Source organism: Rhinatrema bivittatum, chromosome 4 (assembly GCF_901001135.1).
Source record: "Rhinatrema bivittatum chromosome 4, aRhiBiv1.1, whole genome shotgun sequence".
In the NCBI taxonomy this organism is placed as follows: Eukaryota; Metazoa; Chordata; class Amphibia; order Gymnophiona; family Rhinatrematidae; genus Rhinatrema; species Rhinatrema bivittatum.
In genome coordinates, this window is record NC_042618.1 from 155,086,989 (window position 1) to 155,113,934 (window position 26,946).

The following is a 26,946-nucleotide window of genomic DNA, read 5'->3' on the forward strand; positions in this document are numbered from 1 at the left end:
GTAGAAGGTGATTGTCAAAATATAATCAGGAATTGCATTATTCATCAGAAAGAGAACAGAATAAAAGCAGAGACAGTAAATGGATAGAAAGAAGCAAAAGTCAAGGAAGAGCAGCATATTTATTTATTTTATTTAAATTATATACAGGCCACATTATCCTATAAATCAAAAGCCTGTTTCTGAAAATCATTTCTATTTTTTCTTTTGGTATTCCTTTGTCTCTCTTAATTATCTGCACATAGGATTCTTTGCAGATTGTAATGCCTTATAGCCTTTTATCGCTCAGTATAAGAATCATCCATAGATAAAGACATTCTGGCTTATGCTATACTTGCGCTGGCTGCAGCGCAAGGTTAACCCGTGATTGGACGCACTTTTTGGAATCGCGTCCATATCCCCTGATGCAAAACGGGGGTTAGCGTATCCAAAACGCACATCCTATCGTGCACATAGGTAATAATGCTCATCACATGCAAATGCATGCTGATGAGGCTATTATCGATTCTCCCTCACATTTTTACTCTCAAAACTTAATGCTAGCTCTGGAGCTGGCGTTAAGTCTTGAGGAGCCCAAAAAGTGTACAGAAAAGCAGAAAATACTGCTTTTCTGACTTCCTCCGACTTAATATTGCCACAATATTAAGTCGGAGGAGACCCCCCGCCAAAAAAAAAAAAAAAAAAAGCATGCTGGCAGTCAGGTTAGGAAAAGGGACACTTAATTAATGAGCGTCCATTTTCCTAACCTGTGGCGACAGCTACCTCTCCTGGGCACCCACTGCTGAGGAGGAGCTAGGGGCACGCAATTTCCCCTAGCACCTTCTTTTTGCCGCGGCAGCCCATTTGCATGTAGCATTGGGGCCCCCCCCCCCCCCCCGGAGAGATGGATTAGTGCACATTAAGGGAGTGGGCGCTCAAACCTGAGTGCCCCTTTAACGCGTGCTGAAATTGCATCAGCCCAATTCAGCTTTCAAGATCACAGGTATCTAAATGGTCTCAAATGCTCACATGTAATGTGATCTTTGGTTTATTTTTATGTTGCTCCAATAATAAGCCATCACAACCTAAAAAGTCCAGTTTTGTTCCAAATGAAATACGCATGTGGAATTCGGCAACACACAGAAACAAATGATAAAACAGCCTCTTTAAAATCCCAGTGCTGGATTAGTGATGTAATCCTGGAAATTCAAAAGTTGTCCACCATCTTCTTTTGGAAGAAGTCAAGCCTTGATATTAGGCAAACTTTCTCCCCTTACTCCACCTTCTAAAAATACCCATCTAAATATTATTTAAAAAAGAAACTTGCAAACATGTAATTTACTCCTATGTATTTTAATAGGAGTTATGACAGGACCCTCTTCCATCAAATATGTCATTAACAGTGTTCATTTGCTAATGTGGAAATCCAATAACTGAAGACTGTGTAAGTGTTAAGCAATGAGTGGCAACAGCGAGGATAATTTATAACAGTCCATGTAATGTATGCATTGCCAAAGTCAGACATTACACCAATTTTCAAAGCGAGCTTATCCACATAATTTTGCATTGAGAATTATCCATTAGAACGTGCACAAGCTAACCTATAAAAAGTTATATCTGCTCTTTGCAGGGCATAACGTCTGTGGGCTAATATATGCTCATACTTTTAAAAATCAACTTCATAGGTGTAAATCCCAACTCCACCCCTGGAATGCCTATTTTTTTTTTTGTGTGTTTGTGCATAAAAGCCTGTGCAAAATTAGATTATGTGTATACATTTATGCAATTTTATAAGAACCCATTTACATGTGTTTTCTGTGTGTAAATATTTTGAAAATTATCCCCACAGTCTATATTTTTTTATTGAAAACATTTTCTTATTGTGAAGCTGAACAGAATCGCACCCATGGAAGCCTCTCCGAGCACAATCCAAGATATTCTTATACAGGGATATTTGACATGTGAGGCTTCATTAACCGGACAACATCCGTGTACCCAGGGACTGTAAAATTTAGAAGGAATTTAGTGGTTTCTGTTTGTGAATTAATAAAACAAGGCATAAAGAATGACAACCTTTACAAATGCCTTTTATTCTTGGGAAAAGACAGCTTCAAATAAAAATGAATATTAGAGCTAAAACAATCCTGGATGTAGCCGAACAATGCTGTTAGTATGTGTCATTAGTGCTATCACATATCGCTCATATTATGGCCATGTATACTAAGCAATCTCCATCCAGACCCAAAATAGGGAAAAACTCTTTTGTTCATCTGGTTCACAAAGATCTCTTGATTTGCTACACAAAAAGTTCCCTCTGTCTGGAAATTTGCTTAAGCATACAACAACAGCAATTCTCTAGTATACTGTGCATCATACACTAGGTAAACACTAAACAGTACACAGATTAGAGCTGCATGTGATCAGGACTCTGCAGAGGCATTTCTGTCACTGCTAGTTTGCACTGCTTCACTGCAGTTATGTAGGGGGATAATCTTCGCCAATAGGAAGTGGAGATGATGAGCGGTATACACGATTGGTATAAACCGCAATAACAAATGGTATAGCGCTAAAAGGTTCACGGATCCTTATACAGGATTACTCAAAAAATGAAGCGTGAAAAGAAGTTGGATTCAGCATTTCCACCTTTCTCATGAATAGTTGAAAAAAGGTTACGGTTCCCCGACACGGACCGTGTTTCGCCACATGGGCTGCGTCGGGAGGGACAGAGGCCCAAGAAATCAACTTATAGTGATGGTAATGAGTATCCAGTGCATGAAACGGGAATAAAATCCATATGCAGTCAGAAGAGCCGCCTTTGTATTATGTGAGGCGTCCTGCGGAGGGTAATCCAAATTGGAGTAGACTTCCAGGCGTGAAACAAAACAGCAAGTTTTAAACTAGGGTCTACATCGAAGCTTCCTTGCCTTTCTGTTCTTTGTACACCCGAGTTTGCTTGACACAGTTTAAAACTTGCTGTTTTGTTTCTTGTTGATTTCTTGGGCCTCTGTCCCTCCCGACGCAGCCCATGTGGCGATACACGGTCCATTTCGAGGGACCGAAACCTTTTTTCAACTATTCATGAATAAAGGTGGAAATGTTGAATCCAACTTCTTTTCACGCTTCAGTTTTTGAGTAATCCAGTATAAGGATCCGTGAACTTTTTAGTGCGACTCCATTTGCTATTGGGGATAATCTTTGTACATATAGGGCCAGATGCACAGCTCACAGTGCTTTGTGGCAGCTGAGGGGTAGATTCTGCATCAATAGAAAATTCTACTACAAAATTTCAGATGTTTAGTGATGATTTTTTGGCAATCATGCATACACTTTCATATTTCAAATGTTTATTTTACTTTGTTTTATTATCGAAAATAAACCTGTTATCCAACCTTTTTATGTGACTGGATAAGTTATTGGGGGGGGACGACTTAGTATTTTGGGTAGGGTGCAGGGAAGAGAAAAAGGGTTTGAGAGTAAGGGTAGGGGAAGGGCGTTCGGGGATGGGAGGAAAAAATAAGACAGGATCTTGAGGATGAGGGCAGAGAGGGATTCTAGGAAAGATCAGAGAAGATTCTGAGATAGGGGAGAAGAAGAGAAGATTGGGGATGGAAGATCAAGGAGGAGAGGAGGGGAAGATCAGAGAAGGGGAATGGGGGTCTGGGGCTTGGATGGGGAGGAAGGAGGAAGGAGGAAGGTAGTCTAGAGGGGCTCCAGTACCAGAATGAGGGACAGATAATTCCTTCTTTTAGCACTCTTCCTGCGATGCAGATCCCTTCTCTCTCTCTAACACACATACGCTCCCCCCATCCACACTTCCACCACTAACTCCCTATCTCCTCTTTCACACAAACACCCATCTTGCCCATCCCTGTTCCCCTATGCCAAGCCCCTCTCACCTCCCTGTCCCAGTCAATCACCCCTTCTCACTTCTCCACCCTCTTACTTAATTCCTTCTGGCCCTGAGCTGGCTGGCAGGAGGAGGAGAACAGCAGTGCCTTGAGCCACAACCTCCTCCTCCTCTACTACCCGGGACCAGACGTGGCTTGAATCTCAAGACACACAGTTCACCCTTGCTAGCCTGCTGGGGAAGAATGGGAGAGGCTTGGAGCAGAGGGGGATTCAACCTGGTATGGGGGGTGGGGTGGGGGTTATGTTTGTTTCAACTGGAAGGAGGAAAGAAAAAGTTTGGGCTCATCCTTGGCTTCCTACAATTTCACGGAGACTGGTTAATTCCACAGAAAGAGCCTAATTTCCCACAGCATCACGGGAAACTGGGGCCTCTGGCCACATGACTAAACATTTTTTCCAGAGACTCAAAATTGTAAACATTTTTAGTATATCTGGCTGAAAACTGGGCTGCAGAACAGATGCCAAAGTTAAGTGTTGTGAGCATTAAAGTAAACCGTACTGCCCAGGGATCATACACTAAAATAGGAAATGCTGCCCGCCCTCCGGCTAAAAACGTTTCAATTCCGAAGGATGTGCAAGCATAAGTAGTTTTTGATTTGGTTTGTTTCATTTATTTTCAGCCTGTTTTTTAGGCTGGGCTTTTTTTTTTTTCAAATTTTTCATTTCGGCAAAGAGCATGCATGCACTCTTCAAATACTGCATGCTATTTGCTGAAATGAAAAATCAAAACAAATTGGGGGGGTTTCGGAGACATGTTTGATTTGTTTCGGATTTTATAAAGTAAAACAGAAATGGCCTCATTCATTTTGGAAGGCATATTCATTTTAAACAACAAATTCCTCTATTAATTCCCCCTGAAATATATTTAAGAACACTCCAAGGGACTGGGAAATCATCACTATGGAGCAGACGTTCTAAGCAATTTTCCCATAGTCACAAAATGAGAAAAAAAAAACCCTTTAGTACATCTGGCCATATATCTTGAAATGCAGTAGGAGTAGCCATAATTCATATCTACTTACCTGCTCATCATTCATGCGGTGTAAAGGTACCAAATATGCAAATAGTAAGTTATTTAAGTAATTTTTCTTCTTGATTAGTCTACATTACCTAAAGAATTAAACTGACAGTGAATAATTATGGTGATTAGTGAAATAATGGTCCTAAGGAGATAAGAAGTAACTCTGATGGCAGTTTGTTGTGAAGTATTTTTTAAACTTTTAAACAAATTCTTCAATGGCTCGAGGGAAATTTAAAATAGGTCAACTTAACCAGGAAATTCTAGGCCACTTTTCCTACAACGTAAACACTAATTTAATAGCAAAATAACGTATGCCCTTATACCTCACCAACTCTCGGCTGTTGAATAGAACAAGGAAATATGTTTTTCTATTTGATTCTTCAGGAAAATGTCACATTTCTAAGTATTTTGCAGTATGTTCCTTTTACAGTAGCAGACACCTGTTGGAAATTCATTGGAAGGTAAATCAGGTTGAAAGTGCTCAGTACCCTTTCTTCCCGTCTCCCCAGCCCAACTGCAGCATACTCCAACCTTAGCAGTATCTTCCCCACTCCAGCCAGACCCCAGGCCGAGACCAGTATGCTCTTCCCTGCCCCAGTCTGACTCCAGCACACTTGTCTCCTTCTCCTTTCCCCAGCCCAACCCAAGCATACTCTGACCCCTTCCCATATGCGTGTGACCCCACAGAAGATATGCTCTCAGGCATCTCAACTGGACATACATCCTAACCAGACATTTTGAGGTCTATATTCAAATGCATTTAGCTAGATACCTTGTGAGCTATCAGGCTAAATGCAGATTTGTTAGTTTTTGGGATACTTATCAGGCTGACTGAGTCATTTATCATTTTGCAATAGAGCCCGAACACACGTTAAATGGCTCTAACGCACGTGATAAATATCGCAAGGCACCTTAGAATGCAATTTTTTATTTTTATATGCAAGGGGAGGAGTTAATGCAAATGTGGGCTTGCAACTGCAATTTGAGTTAAAGTAATAAACAGTAACATGGGATTTAATGTCAGAAAAAACTACACCATTTTTTTTTTTTTTTTGCAGTAGAGGGGGAAAAAAGTTATCACACGTCTGCAGCTGTTATCGCATGACGAGGCTACTATCGCGTGTGATAAAATGAGGTGTTCTATCAGACACTCTCTATCACGCTCTCCTGGGCCAATAATAACACGTTCCTACCTGGCCTGTCTTCTGAAACCCATTGGGCCTGATTTTAAAAAGGTTATGCGCACTGGGCCTATTTTCAAAAGACCCGGCATTGTGCGTAAAGACCCGGGATGCGTGTAAGTCACGGGGCTTTACTAAAGGGGTGTGGGCGGGGCAGGGTGGGGCAGTTCAGGGGCGGGGCAAGCTCCAGGCACAGCGGCTATATTTGCCGCTGTGCCGGGGATCATGCGCTGGCAGTTGGCTGGCATGGGCAATTTGTGCCTGCCCAGAGGCAGGCGCAAAAGATAAAATAAAGGTCGAGGGGGTTAGAGTAGGGCTGTGGGGGGGAAAGGTTAGGGGAAGGGGTGGGAAGGTCAGGCTAGGGGGGAGGGAACAGGGGAAGACAGTGCGGCTCGGCGCGCGCAATGTGCACAATTGTGACCCCCCTTGCGCGCGCCGACCCAGGATTTTATAACATGTGTGTGCCCGCGCGCGCATGTTATAAAATCGGGTGTACATGTGCGCGCGCTGGGTAGTGCGCACACACGTACACCTGCACGCAACTTTTTAAAATCTACCCCATTATGTTTCTGGCAAGTCTACTTGTTGGGGGATACTGGATGCTTCGGGAAGCTCACCGCAGCAACAATAGGAAGAAGAAGAAGAAGAAGAAGAAGAACACGCTAAGGAAGTTCCAAGCCTTCCTAGTGGAAGTTCCTGCACCAGAGCCTGAGGCACTGTCCCTACAGGGAGAGGTTCGGGGCCCACGTCAGTGCTTGGCACACAGGAGGGCACAGCGGAGGATATACAAGGAGCACATCTTTCCTCCAATAGCATCATTGTTGGGCATTCCAGAGGATTTTGCAGTTAGCAAGTATCGCCTCAGCTCTCAGGCTATCCTGGAATTATATGAAGAGATCAAAGGGGATCTGGATCTGGTCTTGGAAAGGTCCCATGCCCTACTGGGGCTCACCAAACTATTGGCCGCCCTGCATTTCATGGCAACCCGGCTCATTTCAAACGACAGTAGGGGCTGTCGGGGGAATGTCCCAAAGCACTTTTTCCCGCTGTCTGGGCCAGGTCATAACAGCTGTATCTGACCACCTGAATCGCTACATAATATTTCCTCAGGACAGGCAGAACTTGATGGATATCAAGAAAGACTTTTATGCCATCGCTAACTTACCTAATGTTGTGGGAGCTATTGACTGTACTCTCGTAGCCATCATCCCACCCAGTAACAGGGAGATCTTCCGCAACAGAAAGCTGTTCCACTCCCTCAATGTGCAAGTGGTCTGTGACACTCACATGCATATCCTTATCATGGTGGCAAGATACCTTTATGCTTAGGCAATCGGGCCTCTTTGAGAATTTTGAAGACAGCCTCTACGGTGACGGTTGGCTTGTAGGTAAGACAAATGCTTCTTTCTTTATTCCCGCTATGTGCTTGCATCAAACTGCACTGGGGGGAGGGGTTGTGGGGGCTGTAACTACACACCTTTGCGCCAGGGTCTGGCTTTCTCTACCCATGCTGGACAGGCCAGCTAATGTTGTGCGCACAAACAATGCACTTGCCACAAAGCGTGGTGTGTGACCAGCCACTACAAAATTTCTACGGGTTCACTTTAAACATTTGCCTTTTTCTATCCTCCCATTAGGAGCATTTGTAATCTCACTGGTTCCTCACAACCTTTTAGTGTCTGCACTCCTGGCACTTCCAATTCAGGTATGCCCTGATATTGATAGCTCAGCCAAGATATTACACACAGTTTGTCTTGCCTGTCACATAGATAAACCTGAAACTGCGGCCTGTGCATGTTTATACCTAGCATATTAATTGTATCAGGTCAGACACATTTGTATCTCTGGAGGACATACTGCAGAGCAGCCTTTTAACTTAAACAGGATTGCCCCAGGTCTTATCAAGAGTTTAATCATCCCTTTGTAGGCCACTACCAGATAAATAGTGAATACACTAATACATTTAAAGGACTCAAATTGTACACATACCTACTGCCATAGCAACCTAAACTTAACTAGGAACTGAACAAAATTAAGATGAAGGTAGCAGTCCAGCAGCAAGAGGGGGCCTTCCAGTCTTTTGCATCGAGTGTCAAATGTATGATTTTTTTTACCCGCTGGTGAGAGGTTGTAAGTGTGCACCCAGTGCAAAGAGCTCCTGTCTCTTAGAGAACAACTCTGATCTCTGGAGGCTAGAGTGGCAGACCTGGAGGAACTGAGAGAGGCAGAGAGGTATATAGATGAGACCTTCAGGGACATAGTAGCCAAGTCCCACCTCCAATCTGGCAGCCCTGGTGCTGCCTTGAAGGAGGAAGGTCTCCTGGTAAGAGACCATCAACCTGGTGCAGCAGGAAATGATCCTGTGGCAAGGACCTGCTCTTCAGGTGATGCATTGTCCTCTCTCACCGAGGATGTGTCTCTTGGGCTACTGACCAGGATGGAAGGGTTAGGTCAGCCATCATAGTTATTAGCCATCAATTATTAGCAATCTAGATAGTTGGGTGGCTGGTGTGCATGAGGACCTCATGTGTCACCTAGATAGGATTTTAGACAGTGTTGGGGAGGAACCAGCTGTCACGGTACATGTGGGCACCAACAACATAGGGAAATGTGGGAGGGAGGTTCTGGATGCCAAATTTAGGCTCTTAGGTAGAAAACTTAAATCCAGAACCTCCAGGGTAGCATTCTCTGAAATGCTCTCTGTTCCACGTGCAGGTCCCCAGAGGTAGGCAGAGCTCGAGTCTCAATGCGTGGATGTGACGATGGTTCAAGGAAGAGGGATTCAGTATTGTAAGGAACTGGGGAACCTTTTGGGGAGGGAGAGTCTTTTCCAAAGGGATGGGCTCCACCTTAACCAAGGTGGAACCGAATTGCTGGTGCAAACCTTTAAAAAGAAGATAGAGCACTTTTGAGCGAGAAGAAAGGAGGAAGCTAACAGTAGCTCAGCAGTGCATGGTTCAGAGGGAGGTATCTTCAAAGGATACTAATGAAGCATGAGAGTTAGGACATCCCAACAGAGAAGTTCCAATAATAAAAAAGTACTCCATGTGCCTAAAGTAAAGAATCACCTGAGCTAAAAGATTCCAAATTATCCCTGACAACTGAAAAGCAGAATGTTAATTCAAACAAAAAACACACTTTGAAATGTTTGTATGCTAATACCAAAAGGCTAAGAAGTAAGGTGGGAGTGTTGGAGTGTATAGTAGTGAATGATGACATAGACTTAATTGGCATCTCAGAGACATGGTGGAAGGAGGATAACCAGTGGGATAGTGCTATACCGGGGTACAAATGATATCGCAATGATAGAGAGGAGCAACTTGGTGGCAGGGTGGCGCTTTATGTCTAGGATGGCATAGAGTCCAACAGGATAAAGATCCTGCAAGAGACTAAATGCACAATTGAATCTTTATGGGTAAAAATCTCTTGAGTGCTGAGGAAGAGTATAGCTATAGGAGTTTACTACTATCCATCTGGCCAGTGAAATGCTAAGAGAAATTAAGGAAGCTAACCAAATTGATAGTGCTGAAATAATGGGAGATTTCAATTACCCAAATATTGACTGGGTAAATGTTACATCAGGACATGCCAGAGAAATAAAGTTACTGGATGGAATAAATTATAGTTTTATGGAGCAATTGGTTCAGGAACTGACAAGAGAGGGAGCAATTTTAGATCTAATTCTCAGTAGAGACCAGAAACTGATGAGAAAGGTAACAGTGGTGAGGCCGCTTGGCAATAGTGATCATAAGATGATGAACTTTGAATTAATGACAGGAAGGGGACAGTAAGTAAATCCAAGGCTCTAGCACTAAACTTTCAAAAGGGAAACTTTGACAAAATGAGGAAAGTAGTTAAAAAAAAAACCTGAAAGATACAGCTACAAAGGTAAAGAGTGTGCAACAGGCAAAGACGTTGTTTAAACATTCCATCATAGAAGCATAGTTCAGATGTGTTCCATGCATTAAGGTAGAAGGAAGGCCAAATGATTACCGGCATGGTTAAAAAATGAGGTGAAAGAGGCTATTTTAGCCAAAAGATCTTCATTCAAAAATTGGAATAAGGATCCATCAGAGGAAAATAAGATAAAGCATAAGCATTGGCAAGTTAAATATAAGACATTGATAAGACAAGCGAAGAGAACATTTTAAAAGAAGATGGCCATAGAGGCAAAAAATCATAATAAAACCTTTTTAAAATATATCCGAAGCAAAAAACCTGCGAAGGAGTCGGTTGGACCATTAGATGATCAAGGAGTTAAAGGGGCACTTAGGAAAGATAAGGTCATTGCGGAAAGACTAAATGAATTCTTTGCTTAGGTGTTTACTGAAGAGGACATTGGGGAAATACCCATTCCAGAGACAGTTTTCAAGGGTGATGATTCAGATGAACCTAATCAAATTATAGTGAACCTGGACGATGTAGTAGGCCAGATTGACAAACTGAAGAGTAGTAAATCACCTTGACTGGATGATATACTCCCTAGGGTTCTGAAAGAACTCAAAAAATGAAATTTCAGACCTATTAGTAAAAATGTGTAACCTATCATTAAAATCATCCATTGTACCTGAAGACTGGAGGGTGGCCAATGTAACCCCAATATTTAAAAGGGGCTCCAGGGGTGATCCGGGAAACTACAGACCGGTGAGCCTGACTTCAGTGCTGGGAAAAATCATGGAAACTGTTATAAAGAATAAAATCACAGAACATTTAGATAGATATGGTTTAATGGGACACAGCCAGCATGGATTTACCCAGGGGAAGTCTTGCATCACAAATCTCCTACATTTTTATGAAGGAGTGAATAAACATGTGGACAAAGGTGAACCGGTAGATTTATTTATTTATTTAAAAAGTATTTATATACCGTTTTTTAAAAAAGAAATTTTATCAAAAACGGTTCACAGATTTAAAACCAAAAATAAAATAATCAAAATAAAATGGAATTTTTAAACTTTACATAAAAATTGGTAATAACTAGACAGAATGCTACTATATAAGGTTATTAAAAATATAAAAAGTTTGGAACCATGGGCTTATTGTTTTGGGGGAAAAGGGGAAAAAGGGGGGGAAGGGGAACGGGAGGAGGAAGGGGAAGTGTGTATTTGGATTTTCAAAAGGCATTAGCCTGATGGGTAAACTAATCAGTGCTGTCAAGGATGTAGCCAGTGCCTTGAGGTCGGGGAGCCACCCATGATTTTCTTCTCTTTGCCAAATAAAAGATTTTTGTTGTTTGTAAGCAATAAGTTCCAACTCTTATTTATGGGCTCAGGTTTAGACAAAGGGAAGACACCTGCCTGCGCTGGCTGAGGGCGAGGTCATGGTGAAGTACCATGCCCTGGGCCTGGATCAAAGCCTCATCGGTGGATACCCACTGGACCAGGTAAGCTGGGCGCAAGGGTTGCCTGGGCCCAGAGGAAAAATAAATACACTGCAGCACAGGTTCACCTAACATTTTTTGTTTCATAGCACACCTGCAACAGGGCCCACTTCAGCATGGCACAACACCTACTTCCCCATCAACATTTTTCTGTTCTCTTCACTCTCCTCCCGCCATGTGGCATCATAACCATCTCCCTTCCCTCTTCCCCCAGCATCATAATCATGTCTCTCTCCTGGAATCATCATCTTCTTCCCTTCCCTATTCCCCCCCACACTGGCAACAACATCATCACCTTCCCTCTCTCAATATCTTTACACTTAACAGGCTATATTGAAAAGAATATATCCAGTTAAGTGGCACAGAGATGTAAAACAAAAGTGAAGCGTGGGCCTGCTAGCCCGACTCCTTGATCTGTACTCAATATAGGAGGACCCTACCAGGCCGAATCCCCCACCCGCTTCAATCCCCTCCTTTTAAACTTCAGCATTTGAATTTCTTGTCTGTTGCAGCCTCCCTCTTCCACCAGCTGCCAAAAATTTCACTGCAAAGCACTGTCCTCTTTCACCTACCTATCGGTACCTCTAAAAACCTCTTCTTGCTGCCAAGATGCAGTACGCTACAACTGCTCTCATCTATATTCAGTGTTGCTCTGACAGAGTAATGCTGGAGGCAGCTGGGAGCAGTTCTAGCATACAGTGATCCTGGTGACAGGAAGGGGTTTCAGAGGTACTGTCTGGATAAGTAGGATAGGATTGGGTGGTGGGGTGTAGAAGAAGGTAGAGGATGGAGCTTTCCTAGTAATTTTTTGGCACCTGGGAAGGGGGAGTAGGTGAGGTTGCAACCGGACTGAAATATTCAAATGTTGAGATTTAAAAGGATGGGATGAGGGAGGTGGGAAACTCAGCTCAGCAGGGCCCCTTTTCTCCATTATATGGGGTGGCCAGCTCCGACCCTCGCGATCCACAAACAGATTAGGTTTTCAGGATATTAACATTGAATATGCACGAGATAGATTTGCATACATTGCCTCCATTACATGCAAATCTATCTCGTGCATATTCACTGTAGATATCCTGAAAACCTGGTATCTACAGTAGGTGTTGTGCCATGTTGAAGTGGGCCCTGTTGCAGGTGTGCTATGAAACAAAAAATGTTAGGTGAACCTGTGCTGCAGTGTATTTATTTTTCCTCTGGGCCCAGGCGACCCTCGCGCCCAGCTTACCTGGTCCAGTGGGTATCCACCGATGAGGCTTTGATCCAGGCCCAGTGCATGCTTTTTCGCCATGACCTCGCCCTCAGCCAGCGCAGGCAGGTGTCTTCCCTTTGTCTAAACCTGAGCCCATAAATAAGAGTTGGAACTCATTGCTTACAAACATGTGGCTCTCATACACTGGAGTTGGCCATCCCTGCCCTATATTAAGTAGGGAGTCAAGGAATCGGGTTATTAGGCCCATGCTGCACTTTTATCTTTTGCATCTCTATGCCACTTAATCAGGCTATATTCTTTTGAAGATAGCTGGTAAAGTCTAAAGTTATCTGACCACATGTGACCAAATAACGTTAAACTTAACTGGTGATATTCAAAGATAGCCGGTTAGGTTTAAAGTTATCCAGATAACTTTATTCGGGGATATTCAGTAGGATGTTAGCCAGATAAGTTAACCACTTTAGGGTTTTCTTTTAAATTACACCCTTTGTGGTTGGCTGGCCTGCATTGGCTGGGGTGGAGGTGGAGTGGGGTTGTGCGTGTGTGCATGTGAGTAGGTAGGAAAGGTCTGTATCTGCTGGTGTGTGATGAGTATGAGAGTGGATGAATGTAGCAGTCTGTATGAATCAGTTGGTATATGGGTGTGCATGCATGCACGTGAGTGGTTGTGCAAGTATGTGTGTACTAGTGAATGAGTGTGTATGTGACATAGTCTGCAAGTGTGTGTGAGAGTGTGTTTGTGTATTTGAGTGGATTGAGTGTGGGCTTTCTGTTTGTTGGGTGTTAGTGAATAGGATGTGGGATGACAGCTCCGTGTATATCACTCAGTGGATAGGATGAGAGTGAATGAATGAATAAATGAACGGGATGGAAATGGTCCATTTCTCCATGGTCTCTGGGCCTCCATGCCTCCCAGTCTATCCTGCCTCCCCACTCCATACCTTCATCCAAACCTTTCCTATCCCCTCCTCTTCCTATCCCCACATCCAAACCTAGCTGCTCTTCTGCTATGGCTGCGGAATCGTGCTCTTCTCATGCTCACTGTCTTCTGCGCTGCCTTCTGTTCGGCTCAAGGGGCCTGGCCAAACACATCCACCTTGGTTGCTTCTACCTGGGCCTGCGCTGCTGACTGCTGCTGTATCTCAGTCCCGCTGAATACTCCTGCTGCCCACTTGTCTGTGTCTGATGACGGGGCCTAGCCTCCCCTCCACCCATCACTAATGCTCACTTGTACGTTCAGTTGGCAAAGTGCGGTCTTTCCACCTGCCACACCGCTGAATGTTGCGGGAGGGAATATGCGGATACGTAAATTCCAGCCTACATGCATAGTTCATTGCTGACACGTGAATGTTCCTAAGCACCCCACCATATGCTGATTTTATGTGCAGAGTCTCTGAACTATGGGTGTAAGTTTTCAGATAAGCACCTAGCTTGGCACTTATGCAAGAAACTCAGAGAGTACATGCCTACACTCCTCAGTGGATGCTAATGTGCACCCCACAAATTGCCAACAGACAGACACTATCAAGAGGAATAAGCATATTATATATACATACACACATACATGATATGATAGCAGTCCGCTATACCTCTATCTATCTATCTATCTATCTATCTATCTATATATCTATATATAGGACAGCCCTGGATTTGTCAATAGGTACCCATTATGCCTATGCCTAGGGCAGCAAATATTTAGGGGCAGCAGGCTTGCTAAGATTTGCTGCCTTCCAGCTCTGCTGAATCTCATTCAGCAGAAAACAGACCTTGGCTACCCTGTAACACACCTCACAGGAGGTGGGGAGGAGGCAGTGAAAGCACCACAAGAGCCTAGGGGTAGCAAAATCCTAAATTCATTCCTGTATACAGAGAAAGAAAGAAAGAAAGAAAGGAAAAGAGAGAACCATACATTCACAGTAGCCCAACATATGTTTTAATGAATATGCCTGCATATATACAACTCTTTCATGCTACCTGAGACCCATTGTTAACCACAAGGATAGACCAGATCAATACAGACCATAATATTAGAGACAACGGAGAGATGAAGATGACAAGGTATTTTGGTACCGTGTGAGCCTGGATAGAAAGGGGGGGGGGGGGGGGGAGAAGGGTAGAAGAGATAGAAAAAATAAGTAACGGGTTTTCAAATACGTTTAAATGTTATAAACAGTGTACATGCGTTTAACAAGGAAACAAACTGAATATATCATTGTTCTGATGCACTAAAAATCAAAAACCTTTCAATTACAATAATACACTCACACTCAAGGAAGTAATTTGGGCAGAGTAGATGGTTCTTATTTGTTGATCTGATGTCATTTTATATATACATATATATATACAGTAACTGAACTTGTATATGTATGTGTCTGTATATATATATATATATATAGAGAGAGAGAGAGAGAGAGAGAGAGAGAGAGAGACAGTATATACAAGTTCAGCTCTATTTTAATTCTGAATGGCAAAAACATTCATTCCACATAGCCATACGTTTCCAGGTCGAGGTAACTCAATATGACACTACTAATGCCAGAGTTTTTGAAACTCCTTTATTTCTAGGCAAAGCAAATAACTCTTCTTAGTAATGAGATGGACAAAAGCCCCCTCTAAAGTGACCCCTGAGAGAAGACTCTGCTTCTCCTTTCTGCCAGGGGATTAAACCTCCATTTCCAGGAATTCTAACACACAAAAATGCATTTCCATTAAAGAAGACCCATGGTTTATGTGAAGGATCTTAAATTAGATTCTTGGAGGGGGGGAAGAGGGGAAAGGAAATGGGAAGATAAAGAACAAGTCTCCTATGAGGGCTATTGAAATTTGGAGCTCGACTTTTGTTGGCTGAAAGTGGAGCTTTTGCTTTGTTAGTGTATGGAAGATGAAATCACACGTCGGCAGCCTGGTAAGGTATCACACTGAGTAAGAGCACGCAGCCCATTCCGAAGACGGATCTCTAAAAGCCGGTTTCAAATGCAATTAATACTTAGGAGAAAACAAAACAACTAAGTAAGGGTAAAGGCTGGTGAAAAAAACAGGCATGCGAGAAGATCTCAAGGCTTCTTATTCCACATTAGGCCCCTGTCAGGAGGTACATGAGTAACGGCAGCCAGAGTTTGAGATGAAATTACTTGATCGGAGGATTTATCATGGCCAGAGTGACTAGCTTGTTAGCATACAGCAGGAAAGATGCCTATCGCTTTATCTGTGAACACGCATGCGAAGATTTGCACGTGGGACTGCATATGCTTGTGGATTTCGGAAGATTAGCATGTAAATAGCATGGATACTGGAGAAGTGGTGCTATGGTAACATCTCAATATTTCTTGAATGCAATATTACCAGGCAAGGTAATAAATAGCTCCTAAGAACCTCTTCAAGCTGGAAAGGTGAGGATGGAGGGAGAAGGCAACATTTTTAGCAGTTTGGACAAACCGTTTTAACACACTTCAGAGACTTTAAAGGGCATTTGCTGGTTTTGGGATGGTTTCATGAACAGACAGAACTTCTGTTACTTTGGTTTTCTTTAGGATCGAGCACACCTGAGATATGTGGAGAAGCAAGGTCTCTCAATTATTAAAATAATCCCATTATCTCAGTATCCCTTGACTGAGCAGAGCTGCAGGGACCGTTCCAAACCACAACTGAAAAATAAATACAGCTCTTCCATAATCTGTAGATCTGTCCAATTGTTTACTCTCCTGGGCTTCTTTTTTTTAACATTATTGCTATATTTTCAGAAAATTATAAACAATAATTCAGTTTATCAAAGAAAGATTCAACGACACACATACAGAAATATCTCAGTGTTATGTATAATATCCATAGTTTACTTTTGCTTTATCCTTTTTATTAATGGGACAAGCTTTTATTATATGGCCAAAAAGTATTATTTTTAACTCTCTTCCCCTGAAGTTACATTTAAGCTGGACATGCAGTAATGAATTTTGGGTGTCCCAGACAGCTGCCATCTCCCCCTGAGGTTCCTGTTTAGCTTGGCATGCTGTATTGGATATATATTCAGCCTAGCATGTAAATGGTACCTTTAATTGCTAGGTGCCAGCCAAGTGCATTAAAGCCAAGAGCAGCACATTGTTATCTGTCTGCACACACAGCATATACAGTAATTTACTAAATGTCAGCAGATAAATTGAAGACCAAAATGGTCCATCCAATCTGCACAGCAAGGTGTTGCAAGGTTGTACTGCACAGGTTACCCCAAGGGTAGGGAGGCCCCCTCCAAGCTGTAAAAGTAGGTGATGATGATTAAATCGCCCCTTCTCCATTTTTTATTCATTCCTTCTTGAGGTGCACAGAAGGCCTGGCCTGGCCATACAAGCACAAGAGTGGACTGGCCCTGTCCTACCGCTATCATGTGTGAAATTAATCAAACTTTGCTGAAGTAATGTAATCAGCCAGATTGCTTAACTGTAAGATAATGCCCAGACGAATTCTTTGAATGCATCATGCCTGGGTGTAACTGCTGCTCTGTCTAGGTCACCTTCGGGCAGAAAAGTTTCATCAAGTTACCATAGGTTTTTCTGGTTCTTCTTTTCCATCCTCTGCCACTAGGGAACTTTCTGTGTTTATCCCATGCCCTTTTCAATTCCTTTATTTTCTTGTCTTCTCTTTTGGAAGGGCATTCCAGGCATCCACCTCTCTTTCTGTGAAAAGTATTTCCTGACATTGTTCCTGAGCCTACCCCATTGGAGCTTTATAGTATGACCCTTATTTCTACAGCTTCTTTTCCTTTGGAAACGGTTTGATTCTTTGCATCATTAATACTATTTAGGTTTCTAAAAGTCTGTATCATATTCCCCCCGCCTTTCTTCTCCTCTAGGGTATATACATTTAGGTCTTTCAGTTTTATCTCACGTAGCTTTTGAGGCAGAACCTACACCATTTTGGTTGCCTTTCTCTGGACCACTTCTAACCTATCTCTATCCAGAACTGAACTCAGTATTCCAGGTGAGGAAGCACCACTGACCTGTAGAGGCCTTAGTGAAATGTTCGGAGGAAATCCTGGCCTGAATCCTATTCAGGTCTTCTGTTAATGGGACAACTAGAGTAATCCATTCCTTATTTTTGGGAGGATTGAAAGGCTGAGTGGTGGGAGAGGCAGGCATGAGGTAGTTGGCTGCTAGAAGCTTTTCGTAATGAAACATACAAGAAGAATAAAGTGCTGTGCTTGCAGTCAACGGAAGCTGCTGCCTATGTGTGAAATCTGCATAATGCATAATCAGAACAGGGACACAGCACTTAGCACCTGAATAAACCTTCTGTTCCTTCTCCCTCGCTGAGTAACAGGACAAAAATTTGTCAAAGTTGATGGGATCTATCCTTTCAGCCTATATGTGAGCAGCAGTGGGAGGAGGAAGAACTGAGCATGTAATCTCCTGAAGATAAGTGGTCCATTATCTGTGAAACACCTTAACCTCATCAAAATCACTGTACAATGTTTTCTTTTTTTAAAACTAAATAATATTTCTGTATTCCTTCAGTCTTTAGGAGTGTGCATGGGAAAAAGATTTTGGTTCAGTTTATTATTTTGGTTCAGCTGCCATTTTTTATTCTCTTTGTTTTGGTTTTCAAGTTCATTTATTATGCTGTTCCAGTTGCTTCCATTAAAGTCAATCGGGATAGCAATCTTATTTTGGACTCCTAACATTGAGGTTTTCTATGCATTTAATGAAACTTGCAGGTAGGCATCAGCAGCAGAGAGAACAGCACTCCGTGACACCACGAAAGGGGAAAAGTGGCACTGACAGTGAGAGGGGTAGGCATGAGCATTTATTTTGTTTTGTTGAAAATGAAATGAATGGACAGAGCCCTTAAAAATAACAATTTTCATTTTCATTGGTTTTTGGATCCCATTTAAGTCTATAGGGCAAGAAAAACTGCATGCTTGGGTTTTTTTTTTGTTTTTTTTTCTGCTCAAGGTAAGCCAGTGAAGCTGCTGAAGCTAGACTGAACTAGTGCTATCTCTAATTTTGATCCAGGGCCAGGAGAAAGGGGAAAAATCTTCCTTTTCTGGACTCCCTGTATATTAGGATGCCTCTGTAGGGTTTCTTTTTACTTTGTGGTTTCTTAATAAAGGCTCTGGGCTGAAGATCACCTGTATACCTGCCTTAATGTCAAAAGAGACCAGTCTCTGCTTTCTTGTGCACTGGGCAGTAGTGAGTGACTCCATTGATGTACTTACCACTGAGGACAGGCTAACAGGTCTACATTTACTAGCCTCCTCTCTAATCCTTCTTTTGTGAAGAGAGATCACAGTCTTCAGTCCTCTGAATCTACTCTCTTCTCTCCAAATATTGATTGAACAGAACTGTAAATGTAGGTGGCCGGTGCTCTTTCATGCAGTGATGTACTAAGGGGAGGGGTGAAGGGGGCGGTCCGCCCCGGGTGATAACAGGGGGAGGGGTGTCATTGCCGGCAGCATATAGAAAGGTCCCGCGGCAGTGCGGAGAAATGACATGCTGGCAGGGTTCTTATTCCCTGCACACAAAAGCGAGGACCTGTGAAAGAAAAGGTTGGTGGCAGCAGAAGAAAAGGCCCTGCTGTGCAGCCAGTGGCTGAAGAAGAGGTCCAAAATGTGTGTGAGAGAGTGAGTGCCAGTGTGTGTGTGTATATATGAGAGAGTGTGTTTGTGGGTGTGTATGTGTGTGTTTGTGAGGGTGCCTGTGTGTGTGAGACAGAGGGTGCATATTTTGTTTGTGTCTGTGTATGTGTATACCCTTAGTCCACGACAATCTCAGGGTGATAGATATGGAGAGCTGCAGATGTTTAAAATCCTTATTAGTTTTAATTACTGGGTGTTACTTGATGTCTGCTGTTTTGAAATATTTTTATCAATGTTTAGGAAATTTTTAATAATTTGTACAGGAGCTCCTAATTATTGAATATTATTCTATTCATCAGCTGTTTTGAAATGTATATTTTTTAGTATGGTTTTACTATTCTGATTTATATTTCTTGATTGTATTGTTTGAGGAATAGTGATTTTTTGCTTTTCCATTGTTGCACTACATACACTCTCTGTCACCCTATTCAACATCTACCTACTTCCCCTCTGTCATCTTCTAGCCGGTCTAGGTGTAGACTTCAAAATCTATGCCAATGATGTTCAGTCATTGGCATAGATATAGCATGTCTTGATCTAATACCTTGTCCATTGTCAGTTTGTATATCAAATCCATCAATACTTGGCTATCCCACAACCGTCTACAATTTGACCCCTCTAAAACAGAAAATCTACACCATTCCACATTCCTCTTGCTGGCCTCCATCTCACCTAACATTTGACAATTTTTCTATTCTCATAACAACTTGAGCCTATAACTTGGGAGTCACCCTAGACTCAGATCTGTCCAGGTCCTCTAGTATGAATATACTAGTATGAATATACTAGTATATTCTATACTATACTAGTATATTCTATATACTATACTAGTATATTCTATATATACTAGTATATTCACTAGTATGAATATACTAGTGGTACCCCGCCACGCGTTGCAGTGGCAGAGTCAGGTTCTTTTCCCTCCCTCCCTCTTCCCCTTGCTCATTTACCTCAGTCACTCATCCTCCTCCCCCTTGGTCACTCACCCCCCTTTCCTCCCCTGTCCCCACTCCAACTCTCTCCCCTCACACTCACCTCTCCCCTCATTCTCCCTCCCCTGACTCTCACCTCCCCCCTCATTCTTCCTCCCCTCACTGTCACCTCCCCCCACCTACTGCCTACCCTTCAGATAAGAAAACTTTTGTCTTTCTATTTCTATGGGAACCCCCTCCCCCCAAAAAAACAAACCCAATCCCAACCCTTTAAATCAAATAATAACCCCCCACCCTCCTGCCCCTCCCAAGACCTGGGAAATTAAAATTGTTGGTGCTACATGTGGTCTGTCCCTGGGCGTCTGTGTGCGTTTTGTAGCCAAATAGGGGAGTGCCTAACCAAATTTGCACTCCCAAATTTGTTTTGTGGTCTGGGGAGGGCTATTTTGATGCATTCCCGAGATCGTGCAAGTTTAGTGTATGTATTTGTGTGTGAACCTCCCCCTTCCCCCAAAAAACAACCCTATGAGAAACGTTCTCTTAAACTAACCACCCCACAATCTCCTGCCCCCCCTCCCCAGCCCTGTGAAAAACAGTAGCCCACCCCCCTGCCCCCCCAGAGTTGCCGAATGAATGAAACCTGCCCCCCCCCCCTCGTGACCCCTCCCCAAGATGTTCGCAATAAATTCATTACCACCCCCCACCCTCCAGACCCCCCGAGACCTGATAAAAATGTCAGTCGGTGGAGCGGGCGTTCAGGAGCGGTCTGGGAGCGATGTATTGGCGTTGGTTTGTCGGCTGCGAGCACTGAAATGGGTTCCGTCGGTACCTTTGCCCTTACTATGTCAGTGGGGTGGAGCAATGGCAGCGGTAGGTCCTCTGACATAGTAAGGGCAAAGGGCCGCCGGCTGCCAGTCCTGAAAATGGCACCGAGGGGCCCTTGCCCTTACTATGTCACATGGGCTACTGCCGCCATTGGTGTCCCCGAGAGGCATAGTAAGGGAAAGGGCCGTCGGCGCCATGTAGATTGCTGGCAGCCAACGGCCGTAGTGCAGGAAATGTGTCCCGGACCGGTCCTGGCCCCCCGCTGGAGTCTCCTAGACTTCTGTCTGGTTTTGTGTGTGTTGTGAGGGCCTGGGAAGTAAATAAAATTGGCATGTGTGTGGGGGGTGTGAGGAGGGTGGTTTTGTGTGTGTTGGGAGGCTGTGGGAAGTAAATCAATTTGGCATGTGTGTGGGGGGTGTGAGGAGGGTGGTGGGTGTATTTTATCTGTAAAGGAAATAGTTATCTTCCGGCGAAAAAAGTGCATGAATGTGTTAAAATGGAAGTGAAACATGGACCTGGACTGGCAAAATGATTAGTGTAGCATGTGTTAGTGTAAGGTGTAACAGATGGCGCTTACGTCCAGCAGATGTCGCTGTTTTCTGGAAAAAAATCTTTAAATCTATTTTACCTGTCACAGGTGTGACATATCTGTAATGTAAGTGCAGAAGAACCTTCCTGTATGCGAAATGAAGGTTGTGTCCAAATTTGAAAGCAATCGGTTCAGTGGTTTCTGAGATTAGCAATTTTGTCCAAACTATTTAACATTTTTATTTATATAGACAAGCCGACAGGCCATCTTCGTTCCATAAACATTTTACAATTAAAACGGCAAGGCTGGATCTCACTAGAAGGCGCTTTTTCAGTCACAGGCCCAGTATTCTGGAATCGATTCCGGATTCCCTCAGGCTTTTATCTAATCCAAAAGAGTTCAGAATAAAATTAAAAACATATTTATGTTCAGTTGCTCTTGGCAAGTTGCAAGTAGCTTCACTCCATTCATTCTCTCTCCCCCTTTACGAGGCTTACAACTTATTGACCTTTTTATGTCTGTTCGACTTGAATTGTTTTTATGCTTGTTTTGATTTGTTTGATTTATGTTTTAATTATGAATGTTTTATTTTGTAAACTGCTTAGATCCATTACCATTGTATAAGTGGTATAAAAGATTTAAAATAAATAAATAAATACAGCATCCGGCTTGTTGTGGTTTCCAGTTCAGTTTTTGTCTGCATGTGTGTGTGTGTGTGTTAGCGTGTGAGAAAGAGAGATGGAGGAAGTGTGCACGTGTGTGTGTGTGTGTGAGAGAGAGAGAGAGAGAGGCACGGAGAAAGTGTGTGTGTGTGTGTCTCTCATATGCACACATGCTCCCTCTGTCTCTCATCAAGTGTGTATGTGTGTGTGTGACAGAGAGGGTGCATATTGTATGTGTGTATGTGTGTGTGTGTGTGTGTGTGTGTGCATGTGTGCCCCCAATCTACAACAATCTTAGGATGACAGATATGGAGAACGAGATATTTTTAAAATCTCTCCTTGGACAGTGCTACTAAGCTGACTACTGACCATGCTACTGGCTCCCTGTCTCAATAGAGTGAACTCTATTGCTTCCCTCTTACTGAGCAATTATGTAATGTCCTGTTCCTCCTGTTCTGTTGTTTGTGTATGTTGATATCGTACCCTACTCTGAACTTAGGTAGGCTGGGCAATAAATGCCTCTAAATAAAAAAATAAAAATCAAATGGGTGTCATTTGATGTATCTGCTGTTTTGCAATATTTTATCGATGTTTAGGAAATTTTAAAATAATATATTGGGTGGAGGAATGCCAAAGGAAGTATATATCCCAGGTGCCAACTACTTTAGGTACGCCACTGCTTTCATTACCCTGTGATGCAGCCTATTATTCAGTTTTGCTTGTTCCATCTGATCCACCTTTTCTGTAGATGGAACAGGATTTACTTTTCTAACATTTGTACTCTTGACATCTGAGACAAAAGAGAAAGTTAATATAGTACAAAAGAGTTTCAAATGGATACAAAGCAAAAATACATTTCTACCTTATTGTACCAGTTAACTTCAGATGCCTTTGAAACTCAAAAACAAATGCATTACAATCTCATTTGAAAGAACTTAAATGAGAATGATAAAATGTATATAACTCTGAAGAAGTCATGTATCTATTCTTCAGTCTTTAATCTGTTCTTTTTAGGTTTCTTCGGGAGCCAACCTTTCGATGCATAATGTGTCTGAGATCTGGTAGTCCTTCTGAAATAGATATTTTTTATATTGATGCTATGCTTAAAATAGACTGTTATAGCGGAATCACTGCCTTAAAGCTGATTATGTTTTGAGACATATTTCTGTCAAAGTTACCCAGAGTTTTTTTTTTGAGAATTTTTAAAATTCTGTTCATATGGGAAAGATTAATACGTGTTCAATTGTGATTATATATTCTTTTATTTTAGAGCTTATTATGTCACATAAATTACACAAGCTGTGCTTATAGAAGCCTTGCTAAAAATTGGGATCAGGCCTCCCCTCCCGCAAGGTTTCTCACTTTTTAAAGATATAGGAATCATAAAAGAGGGAGAGGAGTGGCAGTTATGTGCTTTGATTTGATAAAGGTTGAGAAATTAGCTATTAGGTTTTCTAGTTTTATAGAGGTTTATTATTGTCTTGATGTATGCTATTTGTTTAATTTATTGTTGATTTTCAGTCCTCCAGATTTTTCTAATTACTCTCTGACAGAGATTATCAGAACTGATCAGTCAGTGTGTAGTATTTTGGGGATTTTAATATTCATGTAAATGGCCCTTTTAAAATTATGGAGAGGAGCTTTCTTGCCAATTTGACTGATGTAGGGTTTGTGCAGTGGGTCAAAGGCCCTATAAACACCAAAGGATACACTTTGGATTTTGTTTTTACTACTGCAAGAACCAAGTTAGTGGATAACTTTCTCTACTTTCATGGACTGACCACTTTTTGGTAATTTTCTCAGTTGTCTCTCATATAGAGAATTCTTTGAAACTCAAGGACAATATTAGAGTGAGAAACCTTTGGAACCTTGATATAGATTTGTTGTGCATGAACATCACCAATTTCTGATGAATTTTTTAAATAGTATTTTAGAAGAGCAGGTATCTAAATGATCCCATTATTAAGGAAGGCATTAGACAGAGTAGCCCCCAGAAGATAATAATTTGATGTATTGGGGGAAGAGTCAACCTTGGTTTCACTTGGGATTGAGATTCTTGAAGAAACAATCTAGACTTTATGAAAGGATGTGGAAGAAAGATAAAAGATTAGGAAATAAACAATTATGTACTATGAGTTTTGATCACTATCAAACTGAGATCAAAAGAGCTAAAAGAACATATTTAGAGAAGCAATTAAATTTGGCAGATAATCACCCTAAACAACTGTTTCATATGATTAGACAGTTTTCAGATAAGCCTTCAAAGTCATTACCAATCTAATTCATACACCAGATGCTTTTTCTTCTTTTTTTGAGGCTAAAATTAAGAAGATTCTGTTGCGCTCATGGGTGGACCCTTGTCCTGGAGCTGTGGAGAATGGCTCCCTGGTAGGGACCAGGAAGCACCTGACCCCAGGGGGTGGAGCACTGGAGGAGACAGAGGCTAGGATGAGCTTCACCACTGGAAGCCCAAGGTCCCCCCGGGAAGAGCCCGTAGGGACATAGGCCACTTGGACCTAGGTGGGCCTCACAGGGTCTCCTGGAGAGGTGGTAGACAGGCGTGCCTACAGACAGCAGGGGAGCACGGTCAGACTTGAGGTTGTAGGTCTGATGGAGCAAGGAAGACCAGAACAGCGTAGGCGATGACAAGTCAAGGGACAGAGCCAGAATCAGGAGGCATAATCAATCAGGCAGGTTAGAATCCGGGGGTCAGTATGAGAAGTAGTCAACAAGGCAGAGGTCAGATTACGGAGGTCAGACGAGGTCACAAGGCAGACAGAGGTCAGGAGGCAGGCAGCAGACAGAGAGGTCAAGGAACAGTACCAGAGAGACAGTCCGAGGGTACTACCTGGGGGACGGACGGACAGAAGCAGGAACAGAGGGACGCTGGAACAGTAGGATGCAGGAACAAGGCTGGAACAGTAGGATCCTGGAACAAGGCTGGAACAAGACTGGAACAAGAATACATCTAGACTGTGCTTTTTTCGGCAGCCTTGCGCTTTTTTCGGCAGCCTTGCGCGTGCTGACTCCGGATTTTAATGGATACGCACGGCTACGCGCGTATCTATTAAAATCTCGCCTGGTGCGCGAACAAAGTACGCTTGTGCACAGATTTATAAAATCTGCCCCTTTGTGTATCTTCCTTAGGACTGAGGAGGGACATGACAGAGGTCTACAAGAACATGAATAGAAAAGAATAAGCAGTTGTTTACACTGCCCAAAATGCTAGGATAAGGGGACATCCAATGCTAGAAATTTCAAAATGAATACAAGAAAATATGTATTTAATCAGTGGATAGCTAAACTATAGAATCTAGTACTGTTTGATTGTTGTATTGGCCTATTTTATATTTTTTTAAATGTTTTTTTAAATTTAAAATAATATATAAACCTCACTCTTAGCAGAGAAGTTTGAGGCAGTGTTCAATAAGAAAAACGTACATAAAATAATAAAGAAAATATATCAAAATGACATTTTCTGTACTGCAGCATTCTGTACTAATTGCAAAAGGTAGGGCATATTTGCAGGTGTCCAATATAAAAGGCATTGCGATAGTCAAAGCCTACCAGCACAAGGACCTAGAAAACAGTTCGGAAATCACAGGATTCAAGAATTGGTCTAAGGTTCCTAAACATTCTTGATTTACAGAACACAGCTTTCACAACTCCTTTAATATGCGGAACCAGAGATAAACTAGAATCAATCATTAATCCTAAACTGTGAGTTTGCTGGGTGCTTGGAACCACCAAACTGAAAAAAGAAGGGATATTATTTAAGGAAAATTTACTGAGAATAATAACTTTGGTTTTTGCAATATTCAATAGCATTTATTGTGGAAAGGTCAGTGGTTAACAGAATGTAAACACAGAGAAACAAACTTGAAAGTGAACCAAGTTGTTAGGCAGGAATAGAGATTACAGTCTAATTTTGAAATGAGCATGCGGGCACCCATAAATGCACATATAGGCACACAAGTGGACATACGCTGGAATTTTAAATCATGACTGTACTTGCGTGCATATGATTTAAAATATGCCTGTCACATGTAAGTAAGCTCCTAATTTTAAAGAAACATACTTTGCATATCTTCCTTAGGAATTTGTTGGCTTTAACATGCATGGGTAAGCGGATTTTAAAACATGCTCGTGTGAAGGACAGTGCTACTTTTTCCAATTATTCCACCAGTTTGCCCAATCTCAAGTTCATCCAGATCCCTTTGGTTCTTCATTCTGCACTCCTTCGAGTTTACCTGGACCCTTCACCCTGTCATGTTAGACCTAAAATGCAATTTCTTCAGACTTACTCCTTATCAGGAGCAGCAGCAAATATATGCGGCTAACAAGTCGCCATGCGCTGAAACCTCTTTGTTTTCAAATTCGAATTTATACTCGTAACTGTTAGCTCTGCCCTGGAACACTCATGCCATGCCCATGCTCTGTCCTTTTCCATGCTCCTTTGTCCTTTTTTCTAGCTCACATATAATTAGAGGCTTTTAAAATCCAAAATTTGCATGCACAGCCCACATACTCATATATATGGGCCCTTTAGCGTGAGCAACACTTTTAAAATTTGGCCTTTAGTTAATAGAGGTCAAGATCTGAGCTCCCCCCATGTGGGAGAAAGAGATGGTTTGAGAATTATGTTTATTTGATGCAAAAATTGGTTGTAACTATTCCTACATATTTTTGTAACTTTAGG